At 42.6% G+C, this 19964-nt stretch overlaps 1 protein-coding gene across 13 annotated transcripts in view; it reads right to left on the bottom strand.

Annotated features, from left to right (window-relative positions):
- The window catches only part of TRPM3 (transient receptor potential cation channel subfamily M member 3), an 877808-nt gene that overhangs the window by 16292 nt on the left and 841552 nt on the right, over positions 1–19964 (bottom strand). The window lies entirely within an intron of this gene.

The following is a 19964-nucleotide window of genomic DNA, read 5'->3' as shown; positions in this document are numbered from 1 at the left end:
ATCTACCTGGAGAGGGTGGAGAGAGCACCTAGAGGTCTCAGCAGTGGCCACAGGCTGCTTCTGATGATCTGCCAGGAAGGTTTGAAAAGTTGACCCAGAATCCACTCAGCTGGAGTACCTGGCAAGGGGGGTCCAGTCCCTTTCCGAGAGGGCCCCGTTGCTAGGCAGTGCACTCTGCAGTGTTTGCAGCCTGAGCTGCCTACGGGATCACCTGGGGAGCTTTAAAAAATACCAACGCCCAGCTCTGCTCCAGACAATTGAATCTGAATCTCCAAGGGTGCCCCAGGCATCGGCATTTCTTTGAAAACTTCCCAGGTAATTCTCAGTTGCCAAAAAGGTTGATCCCACTAAGCTAGAATTAGGCTGAAAAAAATTGCATGATTTTTTACATGCTCCTGAAATCCAAACTGCATCTTCTCAGCCTGTGAGGGTTTTAATCACAGGAGGACACCAAGACCCTGTTTTTATGGCCTGGAAAAGATGGCCAAAGTGTTTCCTGTGGTTCTGCCTGCAAGAGGAATTGGGTGTTGGAATGAGGTGTTTTTAAGGAGCAGGAATCTTTTTCATTATTGGCAGTTGTGATACTAAATACCCAAGACAGCCGTGTAAAAGGTCCCGATCATTTCCTCCTTTGGAAGGAAAACCCAGTGACGGAGGCCCCACCGACCTGAGGATGCGGCCCAAGCTCTGAGGGTGGCTGGCCCAGCACCATCTCTCGTACTTCCTACCTCTCTCTCTGAGCACAAACTGGACCGAGCTGCTTGCAGTTCCTAGAAATGCTATGCTCTCTCTTCCTTCCTGTTCTGAGCCAGGCTTCTTCTTTTGCTTCTGCCATGGATTAATTGAATTGTGTTCCCCAAAGTTTATATATTAGAAGCTTAATTCCCACTGTAACTGTTGAGGGTGGGAAATCCTATTATGGTAATTGAAAGGTGGGGCCTTGAAGAGGTGTAGGACCCTGCAGTAGTGAATGGATTAATAATGGTGGTCAAGGGTGTGGTTGTGAGGGCTTTAAAAGGAGAGCACTTGAGAGTCTCTCTCTGCTCCACCACTTTCTGCCATGTGAGACCCCTGCATTGCTGCAAAGCCACCACCAAGAAGATTCTCACTGGATGTGTTCCCTGGACTTGAGATTTCCCAGCCTCTGAAACTGTAAGCAATAAATTTCATTTTCTTACAAATTACCCAGTTCCAGATATTTTGTTATAAGCAACAGAAACAGACTAACACAGCTTCCAAAAGGCCTCTGACACCTTCCTCCCACTGCCATGCATCACCTGGGTGAGTCCTATCCATTCTTTAGTGCTCACCAGCTTTCTGAAGCCCACCAGAGCTGACCTATCTCCTTCCTGCCAGCACTGAGGCTTGTGTATCTTCTTCATGATCCCAGAGCACCCTCCGCTTGCTCCTTTGGGGGTTTCTCATGGTACGGTCATTGTCAATTTACTTGCCTGTATCCCACACAAGATTCCCATTGGGAAAATTGCTCTTTGAGGTTTGCCATCACCTGGCTGCACGCACACACACAGCCCATCCATACGTGTCCATATACGATCAACGCTGAGTGAACACAGGAGGTCGTGAGGATACAATCTGGCTGTCGAACACTAACAGACATTTCCCAGCTCTACTCATGGCTGCTGCAGGTCTACTCATGACACACAGTCCTAGCTCTGGCGGGGGTTGTTGGCTCCTTCCTTAAGCCCTTTCCAGAAATCCTACCCTTAGCTTGGCAAGGGGGCTTCCTCTGCTCGACCAGACTTCAGGATCTCTGCTAACCACTTGGCCTCATAGCATCGACGCTTTGCTTTTCTCTGGTCTGGGAAGCTCCCCCCACCATGCTGTGACCTTCCTCCCAGCCTGACTGTCCGGTGGGCTGGTCCCTCCCCTATTCTGCCCTTTTCTATGGCTCCTGCTCAGACTTCTGTGGGGAAGCCAGCAGAGAGCAGCAGCAATAACTGCTTGGGGTAAGGTACAAAGCATGTACAGTTTTTACAGATGCAGTCCCTGATCTCCATGTCTCTACTCCATTCTGAGAAAACAGGAAGTACACTTGTGAGAGGCAGAGCTCATCCACGTTGCTCTTTTTGAGTGAAGGCAGTGCAGACCCTTCCCCCACCATGGCCCCTATTCCCAGCAGAGAGAGGAGACTGGGGAGAAGAGCTGCTGCTCGCTGGTTTCCAGGAGCTGACTTCAGATAGTGTCGTCAGTACCTCTTTAGGTCTCTGTTGTGTTCCTCTGCAAAGTTCCTCAAAGGCCCCCACTAGTTAAAAAATCAGACCAGCTTAACACTTTTATAAAAGATTTGATTTGATGTCAACAGGACTTGCACTGGGAACCTCCTGCCAATCCCTTGGCTAGTAATTTATTCCAGCTTCCCCCTGGAAGCTTTTATTCATCTTGTCTTCATAGAGGTGTTTAGTGGTCATTAACATGCATTGTAATTAGGCATATACGGGTTCAAACTCTGACTCCACCATTTTCAAATGATCTGACTTTAGCTTGCTTCATGAACTTCAGTTTCCTCATCTGTAAAATGGGGACAGTGATAGCACTTACCATGGAGATTGTCAAGATCATTACAGGAGAGAATGCATGCAAAGCATGTAGCTCACTGTCTAGCTCATAAACTCAATTAACTGATTAACTGATGTCATCATTAGTATTTATTTTTGTAATTAATAGACTAAGCTTCTCAGAGTTAGGGACTATGTGTTCTTTTTCTTTGTTTTACAATCACTAAGCACAGCATTTATTCTATAGGCATTTATTGAGTGGTTATAATATGCTGGGTACAGGGCATATTGGGAATCAAAGAGACACTTCCTGTTGTTAAGGAACTCACAGTGGGGTAGGGGCACAGAAAGGAACAGAGCATTCATTATTGTGTGATGTGCGCTTGGATGGGGGTTCTGAGGAAGTCCTCATGCTTGGACCTCTGCAGTCCCCCCATGCTGGGTTACGTGGAGCATTCTGGTGGTCAGGACCAGCCTGAGGAGCATCATATAGATTCTTCTCAGCAAGTGAAGTATAAATGAATTAGATGTTCCTTGTGACGGTGATAATGATAATAAAAGTGAATCATTAAGAAACAGACTTCATTTGGTAATATCAGCAGAGAAGCAGTGAACATTATATGGAGCAGTTAGTGCAAAATGTTGCTTTATAATGGCTCCTAATGATGTCCTTGTTCGGGGTATTTGTCTCCACTAGAAAGTGCTGTGACTCGAACTTATAGATGTCTACCACTGATGAAGATGAACTGGTGCCTTAAAATCCTGACAGGCAGCAGATTTCAGATTGGGGGATAAGTTATCTGCATTGTCATATGGCACCAGCCAGTATCTGGGGCTTGTGTTTGCAGGGAAATGCTCCAGGCATACAGTGGCACATGGGTGGATGCTTAGGGACATGTGGGCTAGAAGCTACCACTGTGCCTCCTCCTTCCCTGCTTTTGGGATCTGACACTTGGGTGGTTTTTCTCCCAGTCCTCTTGCAAGAAGTAAATGCACAGTCACTAACACTTTCATACCAAGTAGCATGTTGTCCTCTCTCCCTCTTTATTGGTGACAGTGCAGACAGAGTTCCTCTAGTGGATGTTGGCTGATTCCACCTGCACAGTATTATTTCCCCTTCTTCTGGTAAAAGCATCCTAGTTTCCATCTGTGGAACCACCCCTCTTCTACTCTCAGTCCATGAAGTTTGGGTGAAATAAACTCTAATTCCATATCTGCGAGAGATTAATCAGTGTGTTTTATCCCCTGATTGCAGTGATTGATTCAGGGGTGGACATGTGACCCAAGCCTGACCAATCACAGCTAATGAACACCAGCCTTGGGACTTTTGCTGGGACTAGAATAAAAGACCAGCTCTCTTTTTATAATGCAATTTAAGGCCCCCAAGTGGAGAGGGCTTGCCCAGGAATGACACCATCACAGAGAAGAGAAAAACTAATTTCCGACCCAGCCATGCCTAAACAAGTCCTCTTCAGTGGGTACAAACCATAAAATTCCTTTTTTCCTTTAGTCAATTTGAATGGTTTCTGTCACTTGCAATTAAGAGTCCTAACTAATAGAATTACCTTCACCTCCAGCCCCTGTCCAAAGTCCAGTAATAAAAGATGTTCATACAGTTGTGTATCACTTAATGACAGATACATTCTGAGAAATGTGTTGTTAGGCGATTTCATCATTGTATAAGCATCTTAGACTGTACTTACACAAACCTGGATGGCATAGCCTACCGCACACCTAGGCTGTATGATACAGCCTATTGCCCCTAGGCTATAGACCTGTACAGCATGTTACTGTACTAAACACTATAGGCAACCATAGCACAATGGTTAGTACTTGTGTATCTAAACATATCTAAACATAGAAAAGGTACAGTAAAAATATGATGTCATAACCTTATGGGACCATGTGGTCTGCTGTTGACCAAAATATCCTTATGTGGGGCATGACTGTAATACATATAATTGCCTTGAACCTAATAGGCATCCAATAAATGCAGCTTTTTAGCAGTATTATTATTTAAGCCTCTTTGATTCCTCAGTGACCTCCAGGCCAGAGGTATTCAGATGTCATTTCTCCTGGGTTTAGAAGAGAATGAAGATAATTATGGAAATCTGTCCTTTTCTAAAAAAAAAAAAAAAAAAAAAACCTGTGGTAAGCACACTTAACATGAGATCTACCCTTTTAACAGATTTTACGGGACCACTGTTGTATATGCAGTCCACCGTTGATGGAAATGTCATTATGCAGCATGTGACTGTGTTTTGGGCACCTCACTTCTGAGAGACTGCATTTGGAGTGTTGGAATACCAGAGAAAGACTGGAAGAAGCAACCAGGGATGTGAAATCTGACCCGAAAACAAGGTTGAATCAGTGTCAGAGTTTCAGGAGCTAGAGACCCCTGTTGCTCCCCTTCCTACTCAAAGCATAAAATAATCTACGTGGTCTACACTGTAAAGCTCAAATTTTGTCCACCTGGGGCCTCTGCTTAGAAACTGATAACACAGATTTTACCTATTATCAAATCAGTAGGGTAAATGCGGGTGGGAAGCTTTGACCAAGCACCTGGACATAGCCAGTTACTCCTAAAGTGAAGAAAACTTGTTCTAGAAGCTGATCATAGATTAAGCCATAGGAACATCAGGGTGGGGTGCTGGCACCAAGGGGGGAAGGCTGCATCTATGCAGTTGTGGCCAACTTAGAAGGGATCCAGGATTTGGAGATTCAGATTCTCTATGGTTTATTTATGTGGGTCACATTGACACATTGCATGGCTGGAAGCTGGAAATGCCTTTTCTAACTATGCATTAGTAAGTAGGAATGAAGGATGGGCTCCAGAACAAACCGACTGGCTGTGCAGTCACAATCCGGCCAGAGTATATGGATGATAGGAAGAAGGCTTTTCTGTACATTTTGTACATTTTGTAAGGGTTTTGGAGCTCAGCCTTCCAATGGTTGGAATTTTTTCATAAATAAACTTTTGTAATAACTAAATAAGAGTCAACAGGAACCCTTACTAGAATACAAGTTCCAGGGGGGCAGAGCTTTTGTCTGTTTTGTCCACTTACCAAAACAGTTTGTAGATCACTGCCTGGCTAATAGGAGGTGCTTGATAAATATTTGCGAATGGGTGCAGGCAGGACATCAGGTCCTGTACATTTGACCTGCAGCATCAGGCATTTCTGTAAGACTTACGCCTGATCCATGTCACTGAGTAAATGTCTATTTTCCTATTTACTTCAAGAATATCATCAAGTGCCACCATGACCTCCCAGGATAGGATGGCTCTTGTGAGAGTGAAAAAACTTAAAGGGGGAAAAAGTAGATTTTTTGTCTTTTTTGGCAATTGCCAAGGTTAAAGCAACATGCCTGGTCTTTGGCAAAGGCTATAGAAAATCTTCCTCTGAACGCTGTTCTGTAAATGTCTGTGGCAAATTAGCCACAACACCCCCCCCCCTTGTGTTTGTGGCAGACATTGTGAATTAATCCTAATATTCTTTCTCTCCAAGCCAACATTTGACCTCAGGATCCTTTTCAAGACATAACTCCCAAAGCCATCAATCAACTAAAACTGACGAAAGAGATGGAACCTTTCTCTTAGCCCCTTTAGAAATGGGAATGTGAGGTCTGGAGTGAAAAATCATTTCGGTCTCTCTTTTCAGGATCCTCTTCAAGCCCCCATGGCCTGGCTGATACCCAATCTATACCATCTCACAGATGCCCAGGAATCAAAAAGAGTCAGAATCAGACATCCTGCTTATCTTAGACGCTGACATTTCTGATAAGTGACCACCCCGACAGTGCTATGAACTTGTCCCACATACATCCTGGGCCCCTGGACCCTGTCTACTGCCTATTTTAAAAGCCAGCTTTAAAACTATGTGCTTCCCCAGAAAATGCTTATTCTAGTTCTTCCTTTATCTGGGATCCTCAAAAGTGGAGGACAGTGGAGATTTGGGACTAAGCATCCATTGAAAGCATAGTATGTGCCAACCTCCATGCTGGGCACTTTACACTGGCCATTCCAGTTAAGCTTCCTAGCAGCTCCACAAGAAATGTATTGTCCTTGTTTTACAGTTGAGGAAACACATACCGAGGGTTGTAATGCCTTATTCGAGATCACACAGCTAATAAGCAATAATGCTAGAACCATTCCCTTCCCCTAAAAAATTACCAAGTTGTGATACGTGCCAGTGGCGATTGGCACAGGAGATGCACTTAGAAGGAAGCAGAGATGGGTGCTACCCTCTCTCTGACCCCAAAGCCTGTATGTGCTCTGCTCTACTTCACATGACTTTTCTAATTTAATTATTATAGAGACCACCTATTGCACACTTAAGTGAGAGCCCCTGTTCTATGAGACTTACATCAACTTACTTTAATTGTTAGAATATTTTAATGTGATGGATATTATTATCCCCATTTTGCAGATGAACTGAGGCTCGGAAAGCTTTAGTATCTCTGTTAGTATCTCAGAGGTAAGAAGAACAGAGTGAGGACGTCAACCCAAGCCTGCTGGACTACGAAGTCTCTTTCCTCTGTGCCTCTGCAGAAAGAGCCAACGTGAGGTTGGGAGGAATCTCTCAATTATGGACAAGTGTAGAGACAGTTAGACAGACATCTAATTTTTCTTGTTGTCATCAATGCAAATAACTTGGCCTGAACTGTTCAGATGAAGTAACAAGTATATGGAACACTTTAAAATTCAGAGAGGGGAGAAAGAAACTGGGTTCATGTGGTAGGTATCAGGTATGGGCATCTATGTCCCAAAGATGAAGACATTTGCCCTTTTGATTTCATCTCATAATATGCCAGGAAAAGAAATGTTTATTGATTTAATGTGCATACCACTTTGTTTAAAGTAAGAGAAATTTAAAATGAAAGACCAATGTTTGATAAAATCAGCATCATTGTTAAAAATATGACAAAGAGGGATTTTTCTTGAAGATTGTCCTTTCCTCTCCTATCCAAAGAAATGTCTCCAAAGCTTATTCCGAATCACAAGCAATGGAATAAAGAGCTTACTTGAGTATCTGACTACATTTATCCAATTTTTTTGTAAAGAAAGGATTTTTAACTAAAAATCCATCTTGAAAAGATAATGAAACAGAGAGGATTTCTCTCTCCACGTCCTTTTGACAATCTATGCAGTTTGCCATGGAGGACTGAGAATGTCAGCAGCACAGCTCCCCTGGCTTACTCCCAGGGTGAACCATTTAGATAACTCTCCTCTTTGGCCTCTTCCTGACCCAATGCTTTCTTTGCAGGACAACTGGAGATGCCTCCCTTCGTGTAGCTACATTTTTCCAGAAGTTTATTTATCTGAGCTTTTTAGATCATGGTAGATCCATTCAGGCAGAAGTTTTCTCTGTGGAAGCATGGGACGCTTTCTATTTCTTTCAAAAGGTGACTGCCGATGTCCTCTAGTAATGCAAGACAGGAAGAGCAGAGGTACTTGAAACCAAACAAGCTCCAACTTTGTAGACTCACAAGCACCTTGCACCAGCTCCCCACTTGCACTTCTTTGGTGGCTTACTTCTTTTCCCTCCCCCGATCCCAAATGCTAGGTGAGATGTTAACCCGTAGTGACTTGGCACACAGGCAATCACTGGAAGTTAGCAGGAGGTCTCGGTTCCCCTGTCTGGGAATGGAGGCAGTTGGACGATTGACTTATTCTACAGTGAGGCGCACACAGCTTAGGAAGTTCAAGGTGAGTTTAGGACACAGGGCATTAAAAAGCATTGAATCAGACAGTGGGGAAGTGATGACACTGTCACGCCTCTTTCGAACTTTCTGAACACATTGGAGAGAAATCGTCAGTTTTAGGATATTATTTCTCTGAGACTTCCTTCACATTTGCTAAATTTCCTTTTTAGTAAAGTCTGGGCAGGCTGAAGGGTCAAGCCTCTGGCCAGGATTTCATAACAATGTAATGTTTTCATTCTGTTTATTTTATGGTTATCTTCTACTTATGTCAAATGAAACTGATTTTCAATTTATGGCCACGATATTCATTTTTTAAAATAAATTAAGTTTTGAAAAATGAGTCAATTTAACTAAAAATATTAAAGAGTAGAAGAGAAGTTATAAAATAGTGAATGGGGTATGTGACTGACTTAAGGTTGGGAAACACTGGATTAGATGATCTCTAAACTCCATCTATTCCTGATATTCTATTGCTCCATGATTCCATGAAGAGGAGCAGAAGACTCAAATAATCCCCAGACTGTATCATCTCTTGGAGAAGCTAACTGTAGGCCGCCTGTAGAAGTCTTATTCTTTCTCCCTGGCAGAAAAGCAAACAAATCCCTAGCTCCCACTGCATGAAATGGAACCAGCTACCACCTGGGAGAAGAAGGGACCAACCAGGTAGCTTGTAACTCTTCAGGTAGTCGTGGCTCATGATCTACCTGCTATGTGCACAGTTTCAGCTTTGAGCTACTCAGAAAGCACTATTAAGCTGAATGTCTCATTTTTAAATCCAGCGAATTAGAAAGCAGGATTTCACAAGCCTTCTTATGGTGTGTGTGTGTGTTAGAGTGGAGGGTGGGGGGTGGTTTTGGGGAAGAAGGGAGAGAATTCAATTCCCTTTGTTATCTTGATTCTATGTTCTTGTGATTCTATACATCTACCCAGAAACAAAATTGTCATTTATTGGGATAGGGCTTCAAAATTCCAATCTTGATAGATCATTATTTTGTATCAGAAATTAGTATCAGAAAGGTTTTGTGCAAATCTTGCCAGGGAAGGATCTATATCTATACTAGTCTGTTGTGAACATCAGTGAGTTTGCTGCCATGGTGTAGCAGATTGATTGCATTAACAGTCCTAGTTTCTCTTCCCTCCCTGTATCCAAGGTCCTTTGCCGTGTGAATTTAGAGTTTCTCTCACTAAACAGGTGGGATCTATTCCTTGCCCCTTGATTCCGAGTTTAACCATGGGAGCTGATTTGGTCAATGTGACATTAGCAAATGTGACCCATTTAGAACCTTAAAAAAGCCCTTGAGTGTTTCTGTCTCAATTCTTCCACCTCCGCTCTCACTGTGAGAGACATGCCTGAGCTAGCCTGCTGGAGAACGAAATCCGTGGAACCTCTGCTCCCAGCCACTTCTGTTGTCTGTTGAGGCTGTTCTGGATCAGCTGATAGCCAGCTGACCAGCTGGCATGTGACTGAGCCCAGCCAAGACCAGAAGAACCATCTAGCCAATCCACAGACCTTTAACCTCAATAAGTGCTTATGGCTTTAAGCCACTGAGTTCTGGAGTGGTTTGTCCTATAGCAGCATTATTGTGTCAATAGATACCTGATACACTCAACTTCCCTTGCCCTGTTCACAGCTGGAAGAGGCTGCCTGAGGTTCTTCAGGCTTACAAAACCCTTTCCTAATTTTTTCACCTCTCATCCCTAATTCGGGCCACAGCTGCTTGGAGCAGATCCCATCATTGTTCAAGGAGGTGTGAGTTCCTTGAACGACCAGCGACTAATCAGACTCCTTGTCTTTAGAAATTAAACTGAAGGGCAGAGGCTTAGTTGCTGATGGCAGGCACTTAATTGAAAGATCGTATAGAGAAAGACCATGTTAGGTCACATAAAAGTAAAGCAATCCATTTGAGAGAGGGAAGGAAGGAGGGAGGAAATGGGAAAGGGAGCAAGAGAGAATGAGAGAGATGATCGATTGACTGAGGCTGGGGAGGAGCAGAGAGAAAAGCAGATGAAAGTGGTCGTGTCTTCAGATTCTGACTTTCTGAGACCACTTCCAGTTTCGTTCCCAGTCAGCTTATGTCGTGTAGTCTTTACTGTCTTTGAATGCCTCTGCGGTTTCCTTTTAGATGCTTATAGTTAATCTTCCTTTAATCTAGTACTAGGGGTTTTGCTTTCTTGCAATCAACATTTTTCTCTAGTTGAGGACATGGTCATTAACACCTTAGTAAGAATCAGCTTCTCAGACCAGTAGTTTCATCTGAGGAGGCAAAGATCCAGAGCAGGGGGACCTCTGCCAATTAAGGAGGGGGCCACTGAGAAGGAAGAAAGGGCTCAGCGAAGGGTTGGGAGGATGGAAATAAACACCATCTAGCTCACAATTTTACTGAGGGCTCACCTCATCCCCATCATTAGATATTCCTTTTGATATATGCCTAAACAAAACAGGATCAGATAAGCTATTTTCTTCTTCAAACCAAAAACAAACAAACAAAAAAACCTCAGAGAAAAAGTCAAATAAATTATTTACTCTTCCAGATTTTTGTGCTGCTGTCTACCTCTATTGTAATGCTTGACTGTGAGGTTCTTGTGACAACTTTTCCATTTGCAGCAATATACCCTCCAGAGCTAGGAGGGTGGGAGGAGGTGTCCCTTCCATCACAGGTGCAGGGGACCTTGATTCTTTTCTCATTGCCTTGACTGTGGAGGGGTCTCCCTGTGGGTCCACATCACGGTCTCCGTGCACACACTGAGGAGTATGCCTGTTGTTTTTGTTTCAAATGGGATTGCATGATTTTCCAGAAACCCGTATATCTTTAGGGTACTTATATTCTTTAGGACATTTGAAGAGGGAAGAGCCAGGGCCATCTTCAGGAGGGGCTGTCTTATAAAAAGAAACCAGCGACCTCACATCAGGGCTCTCTGTGCCTGCCTAGAAGGATCAGTCCAGTGAGCCAGACAGCACATCTCTTTGCAATGAACGTTAGGGGACAAAAGGCTGTACCAGCTCCACAGAAGTGATCCATGGCTCCCGTCGACTCCCATTGCATTGTGCCCGAGGGGTTATACAACATCTATGGAAACAATCGATGTGGCCCCTGATAATCAGGAGTGTGTATAGAAGCAAAGACAAGTTCCCACTGACATTATTTACAAATTCCCCAGTGAGCGACAAAGCAAGAAATCCATCTGTGCTCACAGCTCATGCTCCTAGCTCTTTTCTACTGGCACATTTGCTTCTCTGTACCCCCATTCCCTACTGCTCCCTACCCCCAGGCCCTGTACTCTCTGTCCGCTCCTCTGCTCACTGTTAAAGCTTGAGCTTTTCCCACTGACGCTCCTCCAACAGCAGAGAATCCAGATAGTATGCGGTCCATGCTCCGCTTGGAACCCAAGCAGCTGTTGGCAGACTCAGGTGCCAGTGCCCGGCACCTGCTATTCTGCTGTGAATACGAGTCCAACTACATGCTGAATATAAACACCACTATTAGTATAATAAAATAAGTGGGTGACAGTCCACCCTTGTACGGGAGACTAACAACTTTTTTCTTTCCTGGAGCAACGTTGACACACATCAGTTAAAATAAACATTTTCATCTTGACAGATTTATCTGTTGAAAACAATAAACTCAGAGACCAATCAAATGGAGAGGTGGATGGGGGCATAAAGATGGGATAGGATGGAAAAGGCACTTTGCTGTTCATCATGGTTTGAATATTTTTTAAAAAATCACTTTATCCTGAGCTTCCTGTTTTGGTAGCTGTCCTAATCATGCCTTGAAGTCACTGGACGCAAGGCACTAACTTTGGATGGGCTCCATTTGAGACCTAGATCTGACATTTTGCTATCTATGTACTATGGGGTAAGTCCGTGGATGTGTCTGAGCCTCAGTTTCCTCGTCTGTAAGCCTGATATAATAATAATAGAAATTGTATTAATAATAAGGATAATACATGCCCAGCTTCCCTTATCATTCATTCAACAAGTTTTTATGGAGTCCCTACTATGTGCCAGGCAAGTGCTTGGGATATAGCAGTGGACAAAATAGAGATCCCAAATACCCCATCTATCCTGGGGAAGGGCTGGTGGTGGGGAGGGGCAGCAGCAACGGTGGGTGGAAAGAAGCTAAACAGCAGCATAGTAAGAAAACTAAGGGGCCTGTCCAAGGTGATAAATGCTGCGGGAGGAAGTAGTGAGTAGAGCAGGGCAGGAAGGGTCGGGCGTGTGTGTGGGCTGGGAGGCCACACTGAGAAGAAAAGATGTGTGGTGGCAAGGACCCCACTCTTGGATGAGGGGATTGGCCAAGAGGCTCTCTGGGGACAGGGTGCTGGAAGCAGCGGGCACTGCTAGGGCAAAGGCCCAGAGGTGGGAGCACGCTGCTGTCCTGGGAGCACAGGATGGTCCCTGGGTCTGAAGTGACGCTGGGAGAGCAGTTGGAGAAGAGGCAGTGGGTGGAGGGAGGGACAGCACCGTGTGGGGCCTTTGGAAGACCTCGGAGGATCAAATCAGGCTCTGAGGAGAGACGCATGTAACGATAAGGCATTATTGTCTATTGTAATCTTTTATTGGGCTTATTGAAGAAACTGAGTAATTCCTCTTCATCTATTCTACCTCCTGTCTGATGGTTTCTCATCTATTAAGCTTTCTCTTCATTACTCCTGTTTTCCCCAATAGACCCACAATGCCCATAAGTGGAATAGGGAACAATCCCCTATACCCAGTGAGAGAACTGAAGGCAGCTGAATCTTGGTCCTCTGCTGTCTGCAACGGTGGCTCTCAGACTCCTCTTACATCCACCTACCATAAGACAATGGAAGGCTGATGAAAAGGGCTCACTCAGGCTTTCTCTCAATCCACCCACATACACAGCTCTCCTGCCTTCATTAGACAAACGGCAGTCCACCGAGGGAAAGCTGATTTCTAATCTGATTTGAGCAAAATCAGCTTTTGCAGGTAGACAAAAACCTCACAGTGTGAGGCTTGGGAGAGAAAACAAGGTTCTTATCGCTGACATCTGAGCACAGGCCCAGCTTTTATCATTGCAGCTAAACTCCTCAGTGGCAGTTGCTTAACACGAACTATCTGCTGCACCTGCTGTGTCAAAGAACAGGAAACATAGGTATTGGCAGAAGCCCTCTTTCCTAAGTTCTTAACCTTTCTTGAGGCAGGAAACCCAACCCAAAGTTGCAGCCAGCGGTTAGTCTGAAAAATTTCTAGACAGTTTTACTCAACAGTGGGCACGTCCATGACAAAGTATATGAAAAGAAAGGGTAGATTTGAATCTTCATTTCCCTTCTTTGTGAAGACAGGAAGCTTGTTACTTTTTTGTTTTTAAGTGAAATAGATGGTTTCCCCCAAAATGTGTGATTTTTCTTCTAGGCCTGGAAAACACACACACACACACACACACACACACACACACACACACACACACACACACACACACACACACACACACACGATCAACTCAGTCAGTCATGTTCATTAATGTATTTGAAAATTAGATGGCTTCACTTTGCCATCGCACAGACACACTCCAGAGTACAAACTGCTGACATATGAAAGCTGACTTACATTTGTTTTTTTTTAAATATGGCCAACACATTCTTTATAAGCTCATGCTTCATGCAGCCTCACTCAGAACAATGCTGTGTGACTGGCATTTCCTTTGGCCAAGTTGGTCTGAATAGACCTGTGGGAAAATCCTAAAACTAAACCACAAGTGGTATAAAAATTGGCTAGTTTCTAGGTTGTACATGGAAAGGAAACAAGTCGGGCTTTTTTCTACTTATATCCCTTGCCTAATTGAGAAACAAAAGCTGTTCACTGGGCTCTGATAGACCAGTACTCACAGGGTGCAAACTTGGGGAGTTTATAAAAGAATGTTCTGTCTTCCTTTCTCTACACCTTCTGCAACTATTTACTAAAAAGGGAATGGTTAATGTTCAGGTTCTGTGCTGCATTCTCAATGACCATACAAACACATGCGTGTGCACACATAATACATGCACACATACACAGGAGAGAGGGAAGAGACAGAGGGGAGTGAAGGAGAGAGTACAGAGGAGTACTGAAAGAAAGTTATGGGGTCAAGTTCAGTTAGCCTGCTAAGTTAGCTAAAAAGGTATACAGGAGTAGCCTCATGGATGCATTGAATGTGTGAACTAACTATAATCAAATCCTTGGGTAAGATGTGATTCTACTTAAGGTGACATAAACCGATGTCCAGTGAAATGAGACTGGTAATTGTTCACTAGGGCCGCAATAGGACACACCAACTTGCACAGACACAGGCAGATGACCAAGTTTTTCTCTACAACTTTTCAAAGAACAACATTGATGTGGATCTGACAAAATGAATTTCAAATCCAAGTATTGCAAATCTTTATAATTATCTAGCAAACAATTGTGGTTACAACCATCCTAGACATGGGCATGTCAGGTTCTATGCTAGGTGCTTTCACACATATTATCTCACTTGATCATCACAATAACAAACACATTTTAAAAATGTATTAAGGTTATAGAGGTTAATCATTAAGATAATATGGCATAAATCCTGCAAGAAGCACTTTAGAATTTCTGACCCATTCATTTACTTTTTAAAATTTTTGTTTCACAAACACCTATTAAACACTTGCTATATTCCAGGCATTATTCTGCATGCTTTGTAAATTTCAACTCATAAAAAAACATATGAGGTAGGTACTATTACTATGTCCATTTTACAGATGAGTAAACTGAGACACAAACAGGTAAGTAACTTGCCCAATGATGTACAGCTAGTAAGAGGAAGAGACTGGATTTAAACCTAACACTCCATCATCTTAATTACCACCTTGTGCTATTTTTCATGGTGAGGGGCTTGAGAGTTAGTTTAAAGGCAGGGTGGTCTGAATGCCCGGATATGTGCATTTAGACTTTCCTTGTGTTCCATCCTTTTGTCTAGATCAGTGACTCTCAAATGATGATATCCATAAGTAATACTCTTCCATGTTATGAAGACTTTTGAGGGTAAGTTTGGCCACAGGTGATTTTAGCCAATGTACTTTAGAACCACATCTATGTAGATAATACATTCAATGTAGGTGGAAAATTTATCACCACAAATATAATGGAAGAAACTAAGAAGCCCAGTTTTCATATAAGTTACTGTCTGATAATTCCTTTGGAAATGAGTATTCTTTGGAAGGGGCATAAACAGTTTCTGGTTGGGAGGTATCATTTATGGTGTGCTGGACATGGTGATTGATCCCACAGGCTCAAAGACTCAGTGTAAGTCCTCTCCAGGTCTTGTTTATCCCAAGGCTGTTTTTAATCCATAGAAACGAGACCTCTCAATTTCACTGGAGAGTGTGGATGGGCCCAAGAATGAGCAGTCTGCTTAGGCGTAGTTACTTGTACCTACTTTGACTGGTAGCTTCATTTAGCATAGTAGGGTTAGGTTTGCAGTAGAACCTCTGTTGAGAAGAGGTTAAGAACCAGCCTAAAATAAGGCATGTGCAAGCAATGAACAAAGCAAAGTCTTGTTTTGCTGTGTGTCATGAAGAATAGCCTATTATTTCTCATGACTAGGTGACTGAAGGAACTGGTTACATCAATGGTTGCCATGGATATGCACTGCTCCAAATGGTTCCAGATTATAATAGGAACCAGCAAAACACTGAGTTTAGGAATATCAAACACAGGGATTTGGCTTTTTCAACTAGTGGAAGTCTGTCTGTCAGCATAGAGACCAATCACGATGTTCACAATCCTGGTTTATGGGCTTCAAAATTGAAGAGATGGATTTGCTTTCACAGAACACTAATAACAATGGCAGGTATACAGGGCCAAGTGGGTAGAGCAGCGCCAATAACATCTTCATGGCAGTGTTCTTTTCATTTAATTAATTAATTAATTAATTGGGGTGTGTGTGCGTGTGTATTTTTTGCTTTCGCCCTGTTTAGGTCTGTCTCCAATCTAAGTTATGTTTCCATGGAACTGACCCAGCATATTGATCCATGAGCAGTGGTTCATGGGACTTAATTTATTCGAGTTTGAGATTTAAAGAGATAAGTTTAAGGATGTTTCATCTTTGTGTTGATTTGGTGGTTTGAACGACTCAGTGCTCAAGATTAGAGTTACTTTAGATTCTAGGACTCTGTGTTTGTGCAGAGTCTTCTTGCTAGGCAATCCATAGCTAGCCTAACAAGATGTTGTACACATGTACAGATAACAGAATTGCATTTTTAAAAATTTGGTAATTAAGACATTTTTTTGATGATTCAGATTCAGTTGGTAGTTACTAAGTTTTGGGGCATATTATTAAATGGTATTTTTTGAAAGTAAATTTGCTGGAGAGCTATTTTTTCAGCTATTTTTTTTTCTCTGTACCTGAGAGAATAATGGTGTAAATCAAGTAGATTGAATATTGAGCCATTATGACATGACCTATTAACTCCTGGAGAAAGCAGATCCAGGCACCAAATGCCCAGTGAATGGCCAGCAAATCATTTGAGAGTAGGAAGAAACTATCCAATTGCAAATGAAATACACAATTCCAAATATCTCTAGGATGGGAACACTTGAAATACCTCTGATAGTCTGCCTTCCAATCCTCCACATCTTCTTTCTTTCTTTTTACTCCACTGTCTTTCATTCTCTCTTTCATTTCCCTGCTTATTTTTGAAGAGATTATGAGGTAAGTTTTCTATTCCATCTGAATAATCATACAAGTATAGTCATTTTGAGCTAGCCAGAAAATAGGTGTTCCTCCTGTGTGTCTTACCAAATGGGAAGCCCTTAGCATCTGCTTGCAAGTTTGACAGTAGATGCCTCTCCTCTGCAGACGGTCGACCTACAGTGAAAGCGCATCTCAGTCCAAATTCTGCCACAGCTACAAACACACAAGAGATAGAGACATAGGACCCAGGTCCTGGAGCCAGCCAGCATGGCTTTAAGTCCCAGCTCTGCCACTTATTGGCTGTGTAACTGTTGGCAGGTCACTTAAGCTTCCTGGGCCTCAGTTTCCTCAAGTATAAATCAAGTGGTCATCACGTTAAGAGTGTTGTGAAGAAAAACGAGTTGTTGACATTACATGTAAAGATTTAGCACTGTACCTGGCACATAGTGAGCACTCAGTAAACGCTGGCCAAGTGAGAGGCCCTACAGCTTGGGGGTCTACAGCCCAGGCTCCTGAGCCAGCTGCCAGGGTTCAAAGTCCCGCTCTGCCTCTCAAATAGCTGTGCATCTTAGGCAGGTTACTGAGTAGGTCTAATATGAACCATATGAACTTTGTGAGAGTAGACCATTTTTGACCTACAAAAATGGCAATTCATAGGGTTCAACCTAATACATAGGTAATATTCTCTATGCCTCAGTTTCCTTACCCATTAAAAATAGGGGCAATAATCACATATCATAGGATTGTTATGGGGGTTAAATGTAAGCATTCATAAAACAAGTAGGACCGTGCTTGATTATAGAAAGTGCTCTTTAAGTATTTGCTATTATTATTTTTATTGCCCTCACATCTCATTACTGCCTGACACAAACTTTTCCCAGGAGTGGCCTGCTTACTAATCCCCTTTCTGCTTCTGTCAATTAGTCTTTCTGCGTTGCCTGCAATGACTCTCTGCTCCTTCAAGGCTTCGTCTCGACTCACCTGACTGACCCACCCACTCCATTTTCTCCGTTTCTGTCTCTTGGCATTATATTTTCTGTAAGGACACATTTTATGCTAGCTGGCAGTGGTCCCCATGATGTCTCTGTGTTCTTCATATACTGATCTTGGAGTGTGAGAACACAGGAAAGATACATTTCCTCTGCTTAATTGTGTCTTTTCACTTGATGGTTATTCTATATGTTTAGAAAAATTCCTTAAATTATGTTCAAATACAGGTTCCTTAATGTTTTCTTTTTTTTTAAGACAAAAAAAAAATTTGAGTAATTTTAGATTTATAGAAAAGTTTGCAAAAACAGTGCAGAGAATTCCTGTATCCCCCTTCCCAATCTCTGTTAATGTTGAAGTCCTACATAACCATCGCACATTTGCCAACACTAAGAAATTTATATTCGTACATTACTATGCATATGCTACTATTATTACTATGCATACGCTACTATTGACGCAACTTCAGACTTGATACACATTTCATCAGTTCTCCACTAACATCTTTCTCCTCTCCCAGGATCCCATCGAGGATGCTACACTGCATTTTATCAGCATGTCTCCTCAGTCTCCTCTGGTTTGTGACAGTCATCCCTTGTTTTTCATGACTTTCACACTTTCGTGGAGTACTGGTCAGTTATATTTTTAGAATGTCACTCAATTTGATCTTGTCTGATTTTATTTTCTTCTTATGATTGGACTGGGATTATAGGTGTTTGGAAAGAATTTCATAAAGTGGAAATACCTTTCTCATCCTAACAAATGATATCAAGATGATTTCTCAGGGGATGTTAATCTTGATAACTCTTCATGATTTAGCAAGACATAATTTTTTGCATAGAATTCTCATATGTTAAAGTTACCAAGAGACCATTCAAAGATAGTAAGTAGCTAGATTCCTAAAATCACAGCATTTTGAAGCACTAAACAGGCTTGTTCAGTTCAACCTTATCAGACCCAACATGTCTTTTTTATAATTAATATTTTTCTACTACCTCCTTTACTCTTCTGAAATGACATTTATAGATGGTGTAATTTACCTGTACACATCATCACAGAAAAATCTAATGTCCTAATTTTAATATAAAGGGGAAATAAAAGGAACACAATTTATTTTTAAATAATAAATATTTCAATTTACAAATGCTCAGGCACAGCTATTCTGAAACCATTGTGAAGTGGTCAGATGCTTACTCCTATATAAAGAATTTTGATGAATGAGACAGACACAAATGTAGGTGCAAAAATATTGTATATTTAAATGTAAAATGGAGTTAGGCTCAGATAATTATAACCAGCTTTTTTACCTACATAAATGTCTGCTGGAACAGTGGAGAGCTGTGTGGACAGAGAACAATGCTCTCTTGTGGCAGTGTCCTGCATCCCTGACCTAGGCCCTACCCACTAAATGCCAGTGGTGCCCCCACTCCAATTAGGAAGGGCAAGCAAAAACACCCCTTAAATTTCCAAGATAAAATTTCCAAAACACAGGAGCCATGCTGCCCCATCAAGACCACCACTGGTCTAGTTTAAGTCCAGTCACTTCAGTTCACAGCTAGGAGCTGGGCTCAGGTCCATGTAGACATGTCCATTAGGGCAAAACCGAACCTGGAAGCCAGGTTTGCTAGCTTCTAATCTGCAGGACCTGATGCTTGTTGAGCTCTCAAAGATACCTACTGATAACCCTTGGTTTGATGCTGAAATGCAGATCAAATTTTGCAATTCATGTCTCTCTCACACACACACTTAGCAAGCACATATACCACTACCACCACTACCATCACCACAATTACCAACTCAATTCCTGCACAAAACTCTTCATAGGTTTCCCATTGAATGTAGGAAAAAATTTCAAATCCTTACACTAGCCCAAAAGGCCCTGCACAATTTGGCTCTCATCTGCCTCTCTGGCTTTATTTTGTACCAGTCTCTCCCTTGCACATTAGGCTTCCACTCTGCTGTTCTGCTCTCAGTTACTGGCATGAGTTGCCCTCCTTCCTGCCTCAGGGTCTTGGCACAGATTGCCCTCCCTGGGCTCTTCTCCTACTCTTTGGTTGGCAAACTCCTACGTATTCTGCATAGCTGGGTTTAAAAGTCA

Source organism: Cynocephalus volans, chromosome 16 (assembly GCF_027409185.1).
Source record: "Cynocephalus volans isolate mCynVol1 chromosome 16, mCynVol1.pri, whole genome shotgun sequence".
NCBI classification, from domain to species: Eukaryota; Metazoa; Chordata; class Mammalia; order Dermoptera; family Cynocephalidae; genus Cynocephalus; species Cynocephalus volans.
This window is presented reverse-complemented; position numbering and strand designations above follow the sequence as displayed.